The 9002-nt window shown below is 45.5% G+C and overlaps 1 pseudogene; it reads left to right on the plus strand.

The window, feature by feature from the left end:
• The first annotated feature begins 2425 nt into the window (after positions 1–2425).
• LOC120837429 lies at positions 2426–4077 on the plus strand (annotated as a pseudogene).
• Positions 4078–9002: the final 4925 nt, after the last annotated feature.

The raw sequence follows: 9002 nt of genomic DNA on the forward strand, positions 1-9002 counted from the left end.
GAGAACAAAAGATATACAAGTACAAGAGCCAAGCTAAAGTTGGCTATGCGTCCGCAAAAGCGGCGCTGCTCGCATCGAAAGAACAACTGGCAGAAGAGACCCCTAAAACGACTGCGTCAAAGGAAAACAAACCATCTGCAGCTCAAGAGCTGCCAACGAGCGAAGACTCCTCATCATCCAAGCAGTCCAACCTGAGACACCTGCAGAAATACGCGAAGAAAAACACGAGTAATCCCCCAATCAACTGGAACAGTGAAGATGAATTTCCAACTCTTCCCACACAAGTTTCGAAATCCACTGATAAATCAGAAGGAGAAACCAAACGACCCGAAAAGAAGTCTACACGACAGCAACCACCAATGTCTGAGGCCAAGATTCAGACAGTTGTCAATGTCATCCGCAATCTTCTTTGCTCTTGGGATTCGCCTATAGCCAAAGCGCTTATTACGTTGATTGATGCTGTCCTTCCATTCATGATGCTCTGGTGTCACTAGATAAATTACGAAGTGAGGCCACTATCCTTCAATGGAACGCAAGAGGTTTTCGAAATAGGCTGTCAAATTTTCGGCAATTCCTCTTCAAACACAAATTTCCTGTAGTAGCAATTTCGGAATCAAGAGTAGGACCTAACATCAGATTATCTGGTTATGAGCTTCTTCACTCCCACAGAGAAACCGGTCTTAGCAGAGTATTACTCGGCATTCGAAAATATCTCACATTTATTGAGCACAATATTTTGTCCCATAGGACAAATGAATATATTCCTGTGACTATAAAAAAAGGCGATATCTCATTCAGTGTTATAACTGGTTATATACCTCCTCGAGCAGAATTTGGCACTAAGAGACTTGAAGCTATTCTCCAACAAACCCCGCCACCACGTCTTCTGACAGGAGATTTTAATGCTCACCACACACTGTGGGGAAGTGCGAAGAATAAGGCTCGAGGAAGGGCATTACTTGGAATTACGCTAAACCATGGTCTCGTAATACTAAATGATGGAAGTTCTACATTCTTTAAAGGTGCATCAGTGAACAGCCCCTTAGATATTTCGTTTGCATCTTCAGGTCTTGCTGAAAAAACTACATGGTTCGCTGACACTGAAACTCACGGAAGTGACCATGCACCGACATACACCACAGTGAGAGGCCTGCGTTGTTCCAAACAACGCTTCTCGGTACCTTCTACCGACTGGAAAATATTTCAAGAAAAAATGGAAGCTGTCAGTTTTATGCTCACTGGAACAGAATCTTTTGTGAATGCCATAACATCTTCCACTTCAGAAGCAACAAAATATTTCAACGTGACAAACCCGCAGACAACGGTTGATGGAGAATATGAGCGTCTTCGTGCCATCCGTCGAAGGGCTGAACGAAAAGCAAGAAAAACACAAGACGTTGAAGATATTCAGGCTTCCAGACGAGCACAAAAACATGTACAGCGGCACTTAGATAAACTTTCAAGAAGACGCTGGAGGTCACTGAGTTCCGGCCTTCATCCCAGGAAGCCAACTACCCGAATATGGCACATCACGCGAAGCCTCAGTGTAAGGCCAAAGCAAATTCACCCCTTCAGAGCCATTTCTTTGAGACGGCAAATACCCGAAACAGTCGTGGCGGAAGAGTTCTGCATAAAGATTACAAGCTGCCCCTCCGGTAACAATCACAGCAAGGGTGCCCCAGATGGTCACGTCCCTGTAAGTGCATGTAATTCTATGGACGACCCTTTCAACTTAAAGGAACTAGACATAGCACTTGCTACATCCAACACTAAGTCCTGTCCAGGTCCAGATGGCATACGCTACTCAGCCTTACGTCACTTGGGGGAAACTGCTAGAATGGCCCTACTCACATTATTCAATACCTCATAGGAGACTGGCATTATACCCCAAGATTGGAAACTCGCTCGCGTAATACCAATTCTCAAACCAGGGAAACCACCACTCGATATCAATTCATATCGCCCGATCGCATTAACTAGCTGCATAAGCAAAATAATGGAACGCATGCTGCTTGCACGCATGGAGTGGGATCTTGAAAATAGATGCATTTATCCTTCATCCATGAGTGGTTTCCGACGTGGCAGATGCAGTATTGACAACGTTATAGAACTAGTGTCTAGCATAGAGCAAATGAAATCAGTCAAGCAGGTCACCACCGCAGTATTCGTTGACATAAAAGCAGCCTTCGATTCGGTAGAGCACGAGGCCATACTTTCCGACATGAAGGCGATTGGTTTCGGAGGGCGCTTATTTACATGAATTTCCAGCTACCTTAAAGAACAAAAAGTCTATATATCAACACAAGAGGGCAACACTGACTTCCATGAAGTCAAACAGGGGGCTCCCCAAGGTGAGGTACTCAGTCCCATGCTGTTTAGCATATGCCTTATAGGCCTTCTGAAGTTACTCCTTGTTTCTGTGCATGTATCTTTATACGCTGACGATATATGTTTCTGGTCATCGAGCAAGTCTTTATATATAAACAGAGCCAGGCTACAAAACGCCCTCAACATTGCCGCACGGTACCTTAGCAGCCGAGGCTTGTACATATCATCAGAGAAGTCTGCGGCGTTGCGTTTACAATGAAACAAACATACAGATACCCCATTAACTTAGAAGGAACCCCAATCCCATATGTCTCCGAACATGCACTTTTGGGCGTGACTCTCGATAGGCAAATGACGTGGGGACCCCATATTAAACGGTTAAAGAAAAAGCTCACCTCGTTTACACATATAATCAAGATGATCAGTGGAACCAGATGGGGATGCTCTGTATCGGCGCTGATGGTCTGTATAACGCTTTATTTGTCGGTCTTATGCGCTACAGTTTGCCAGTCATGCAACGTGTCTCGCGGTCTTGTTTTAAAGAACTTGAAAGCGCGCAAGCTCAAGCACTTCGCGCCTGCTTTGGATTGCCAAAATGTACCTCACCTCTGGAACTCTGGCGGAATCTCGTGCGAAATCTCCCGCAATATGAAGGACGCAAGAAACACTGCGAGCTCATCTACGACACAAAACCAGAGTGTATAGACACCACCTGGTAGAGATTGTCAAATATAGACCATCATCTGGCTTTGCGCAAGTTATTATGGTACTAGAAGACTATATGCCAAGTTCAATTGAGGCAGCTGCGATTCCACAATATCCACCTTGGAAGTACCCTCACTTGGAAATAAGAACAAGCATACCAGGAATCACTAAAAAAATTCAGCTCCTTCCCCGGTAATTACACAAATATCTCTCGAATATATTCACAGAACTTACGAGTCATTTACTCATATCTACACCGATGGTTCTACAATTCCCACATCTTCAGCCCGGGGGGTATACATTCCATCCACAGCCACATACATAAAGGCTAAACTAAGCCACGCCACCTCATCAACAGCGACAGAACTAGCAGCTATTCGTGCAGCTGTTGTACACGCGGGCACTGAAAGCCCACGATGTTGGGCAACACTTGTCGACTCTAGGCCTGCGTTGTACGCTCTGTCTTCAATAAGAAAAGACAACATTAACTCACAACTAGTCCATGATATTTTACAGGCTATTCAGTATGCATCGAATCAAGGACATCACTTCATCTTCCAGTGGATTCCGGGCCACTCCGGGATAATTGGAAACGTGTGCGCCGATAGAGCCGCTAAAGACGCCCACGAGAGCACAATTTCTGTATCTATTCCGTTTTCAAGATCTGATGCCAATCATTTAATCAAATCTATCGGAATTGAAATCTCACTATCTTTATGGGAAAATCCGCAATATCACTATTACAGCCTTCACCGTATTGATCCTAAACTCGAATTCCGGATACCACGAGGACTACCAAGGAAACTTGAGACGGTGTTACATCGTTTGCGGCTCAATGTTGCATATACTAAATACTATCTTCATAAAATTGGCAAAGCTGAATCTTCCGATTGTTCATCGTGTAGAACAATTCATAACATCGAACACGTCCTGTGTGCCTGCGGGGATTACAGTATTGAAAGGACCGCACTGAAGACTCGCCTGAAATTAAAGGAAGAGGACCAGGGGGACTTGAAGCTTCTGTTTGGACCCTGGCCTTCCGCTACAGACAGTTACAAGGCCACTGAAGCTCTTTTACATTTCATTAAGAAGACACATCTTCAACAAACACTTTAAGGAACTGCAGTCCAGTGTGCTGCAAAGTGAGCCAACACTTGCCAACGTAACAGTTTTGTGAGTTTGTATGTGTGTGTGTATTGTGTGCGTGCGCATTTTTTTTCTTTTCATCTTTTTATCTTCTTTCTTCGTATCTTTGCTATCTTTGTCTATACTATTTCTTTCTATTTCCTTTTTTTTAAATTTCATCTTCTTTCACAGCGTAGCAAGCCGGCACAAAGCGCTGGCTGACCTCGCTGTCTTGCTTTCAATAAATGCTAGTTTCTCTCTCTCTCCGAAAGGCACCAGCACACTCGAGCGCGGTGGCAAGTTCACGTGCTCGGACAGTACACGTGCTGTGGCTGAGGCGGCCGACGTTGTTTCCTGATCCCCGGTTCTTCTAGTTCAGCGATGTCGATAGGAGACTCCGGTTGAAAGGTCCGCTGCACTTATTTTTGAACGAGCTCGGTGAGTAAGGGCGCAGTTGGTCGCTCCGCTGCCGGCACCAACTTCCTAAGCTCTTCGTTCGCAGGCAATGTCTCTGACCATCTCACGGATCGCAGATAGGTCAGAGTGGCCGAAACTGATGCTTCTTTTAGATAGTGGAACCATGGTGGTGCCATTAAACCGCTGGTAATGATTCGTCCTTGCGAGGAGCTCCCTTTCAAGGGTGGTTGCCTCCGAGATGAAGCTTTCCATTGTCGACGGAGGATTGCGGACAACGCTGCCGAAAATGTCATCCCTGACACCTCGCCTGAGTACGTGGAGTTTATTTTCATCTGTGGCCTGCGGGTTGGCATGGGTGAACAGGCGGAGAACGTCTTCAGTGAAAGATGTCACGCTTTCCTTGAGTCCGTGGTTTCTCCCTCGAAGCAGGTCTTCGTCACGCTCACGTCGATGTTGACTGACAAATGTTTTCTTCAACTCGTTCTTACAAAATTCCTACGTGGTCAAGGCGACTTCGTGATTTTCATACCACTGCCTTGCTGTTCCTTCCAGTGAGAAGTAGATGTTCTGGAGGCGTTGCTCATCAGTCCATCCGTTGCGGCGGGCCACCTGGTCGTACTGCAGGAGCCAGTCCTCTACGTCCTCCTAGATTTAACCGTGGAATGGCGTCGGCACGCCGGGAACCACAGGCAAGAATACGTAGGACGACGGGGCTGGAAGGTTACCGTCTGCTGGGCCGGGGAGCTCATCGCCGGCTGAACGCGTAATGCCGCGCGCGCAGCTGGCCAAGTAGGCAGCGCGAGCGTGGCCTAACGGGTATTGTGCCTGCCTCCCACGTAAAAAGACAGGGCTCAATTCCTGGCAGTGACGCGTCTTTTATTTATTATTGGAATCGAGCTTTCCGGTAAATTCGAGAATCCTCTTGCTTGTTCGCGGCCCGAATGTTCTACGCGCCGAGCGTTCTAGGCCGAATCTTCTGGAAACCCACGCGGCTACAAAAGGCGCTCCGCGTGGCAAGCCGAAGCCAGTCTCGCCCCAGCGCTCGATCCTGCGGGTTAGGGAGAGAGAGAAAAGGAGAGAAGGAAAGGGCAAGACGGGAGTGCACACAGAAAAGGCCTATCTACTGGGGCATCCCAACCAGGACATTGTTCTGATTCCAACAATGACCACAACAAGAGGATTTGTCCCTTGTACCCAAGGTTGACAGTGCAGCGAATGCTATTGTGGCCTTGGGCTTGAGGCAGGTGCCGTGTTCTGCCTTATCATCAGTTTCTAGACTTTAGTCTCGTGACCCTAACCGGAGACACGATTGGCCTGAAACACGCATAGCGTCTACCCTGGTGTCAATACCGAGTGGACAGGACACCTCTATGAAGTCCAGCTTTTTAACTTTCAAAGAAGCTGCCCAACACAAAAGTGACCCCAAACGATGCAAGTTTGGAGATACCATGTTTTACGCCGTATAACCCACATTATAATTTTAAATGAAAAACTAAGTGCGACTATTTTTTGCGCAAGAGGCCCACAAATAAATCGACATATATATATATATATATATATATATATATATATATATTTACCAAAAAATATAAAATTATGCGTACACTGTTATGTTCGCGTTCTTAAATTTCAAATTTTTTTTACGAAAGAGTTACACATAAAAGGTACCACGGAGAACACATCTAACGACTTTAGACACACGATGAATCGCCGACGCTCGCAAACGGAATGTTGCGATGCTGCACAAATGGTTTTTAAAGATGCTGCGTAGGGTACTCCAGGCGCAACGGCTTCGCAGCCGTTTGAAGGGAAAAGGATTCGGGACGACGAAGTAGCGTCTTGCATCTTCAGTAAGCTAACGGTTCGTGTTTTGCCGGTAAATTTAGCGGGGAAACATGAACAAAATTAGTTTTACTGCTAGATTTAGCGTGAAAATTGACGTCACATGACATAAGCACCAACTTAATTTCCCGATAAATTTAGCGGGACGGTTACACCGATGCCGATGGCGACGCCGACACCACTTAACGCGGAAACGGGCGCCTAAGAGCTGCGATCTAAAATCCATTATTTGATTAACTCGCTTTCCGATGCTATGCACTTCGTCATATTGTCGCACGTCAAACATACAACCAAATTTCATTTGTCTTTCAAACTTCAAAATGCGCAATTGATTAATTGGTTCAAATACCTGGAATAACTTCACTTTAAGGATGTTAATATTAGTTAACCAATTACATGAAACTCATGCAATTTAAACCAATCAACTATTGTCTTGGCAAGTACATATAACCTTTTGCTTGCACGGCTAAAGCGGGCCAATATATCATTATCAGGGGATTTATTTCTACCCATATATGTCGTGAACGGGCTAAATCTGGCTGTATTTGAACTTTTATACAGCCATATATAGCTGTATTTGCAGGTGTATATGGCGATATATGGCTGTACTTACGCACTTATATGGCAGCATATGGCAGTATTTGCCCACTTATATGGCGATATCGGGCCGTATTTGCTCCTTTATATGGCGGGATATGGCCATATATAAAATATATCAGGGCTATATTTGACATTTTCGTACGGGTTACGTCGTCATAATTAAAGGTTACCTGAGGAGGTGTCTGAGATCGCCTAAATATGGGGATAACTCACTCTGCGGGCTGCAAGCATCCTAGAAATCCATAAATCATAACAATGCATGCCCTATTTTTCTATTACGAAGCAATCAAATGTCGCAACACACCGAGGTCATCACCGGCGATGGGAGGAGCATTTTGCCGGCAGCCAGGACGACATGTGACCAATGAAAACGCGACATTTTGTTAATATTGCAAACGCAGTTATTACAAATTATGTATGCTTCTTGTAGATGATAAAAGCAAATCAGAGTAGTCGAAAAATCATTTTCGGCTGAGAGGGAACATAATATTGCAATCATCGTCTCAAAAACTATGTTTTCTTCCTTTTTTTTTTACTTCGCCGGGAGGGATGTATCCGGTCGTCAGCTCTCGAATCAACACCGCCTAGAAAACAAGGCCGCAGTGCTGACATTTTTGCGTCCCCAACGAAGGCGAACGCTGGACACAGATTGGGAAGAAGTGCTGCGTCAGCGCTCGGCTTCGAGTGAAGTTTGAGCCGAACGTTGACGCAATCATCGCGCGCAATCTGTGACTAGCGTTGGACTTCACTGATGACGAGACCTCTATCAGCTCTACGGCCTTGTTATCTAGGAGGTGTAGCTCGAGCGCGCGCTCGCTGGGTTGAATCCAATGTTAGAACCAACGCGTTACAAGTAAGGACGTTACTGGTAAAGCGTTAGTTTCTTTAGTAACGTACTAACGTACTCGTTAAAGGGAAGCTACGGACCTTCTTGGAAAAAATGAGTTAGAAGTAAATTATAGTGTATTTTTACCCCGTGAACCCGAATACCCAAACCATTTGCTGCGTAAGTATTGTTAAACGCGAGAAAAACGCGAAAGACAGTCGCTGTCCGTGACGTCATCGACGGATCTTTTGGCTGCCCAAGGCTAGGGAGGCGGGGCTTCAGTCCTATTTTGAAATTGCTCGTATGATTCTCCGGCGCGTCGCATTGAGATATAATTTTGATATCTGTTATTCTAAAGGCCAAATGAACGCAATTCAAGCGTTTTTTCTCAAATGTAGAAGTGCCCCATCTTCCGTTTAAATCCCAGATGAGTAACCAGTAAAGTAATGTGGTTATTATTTTACGGTATCTACTATCAAATTACGTTACACGTCACTCGTTACTTTTTAAGAAAGATGGCCGCATGATAGTTGGAAAGCAAAATACTTTTTATTCCGCGCACTACAAAAAGTGGCAAAGAAACCATAACAAAGCTGTGTATAAACAGCGCCATTGCAACCTCCCTCGGAAAACACCTCAGCGTTCCCACGGCTGGGCCCAAAGGACGCGAGATTATCGCTTTGCGGTATTCTTAAGCGTTCTTGGGGCAGTCTTTGTATCGAAGCTACTAAGTCCACCGTCGCTGTGCCCTGAAGCAGCAGCCGTCTCGCTGGAAAGAGACATCCGCTCAGAAGGCAACAGTCCGCCGCCGCTCGAAGGATTCTGCCTAATCGTCCCTAGCTACTCCAGTTGGTCAAATCCTTCTCTTGAAAATAAATAAATTCTCGTTCTGTCAAGAACAGAAAGGATATACTCTAAATTAGGAAGCGTTGACGTTCCCACGCTTTGAACCAAAACAAGTGTCAAGGTTATCGCAAGATTGAAAGGCGTCCGTCACCAAAAAGACGTCACCATCTTTTAGAATCCGTGCCACCGTGGTACAAAGGTGCGGTCCCTCGCTGGATAACGACTCCCGTTCAGAAGATCGCCTCCGACTAAATCCTCTGAACATCTCTTCTCCCATAGCGCCTCAAAAATTAGACAAAAGACTGCGTAACCA

Source organism: Ixodes scapularis, unplaced genomic scaffold, assembly GCF_016920785.2.
Source record: "Ixodes scapularis isolate PalLabHiFi unplaced genomic scaffold, ASM1692078v2 PGA_scaffold0__279_contigs__length_252992795, whole genome shotgun sequence".
NCBI lineage: Eukaryota > Metazoa > Arthropoda > Arachnida > Ixodida > Ixodidae > Ixodes > Ixodes scapularis.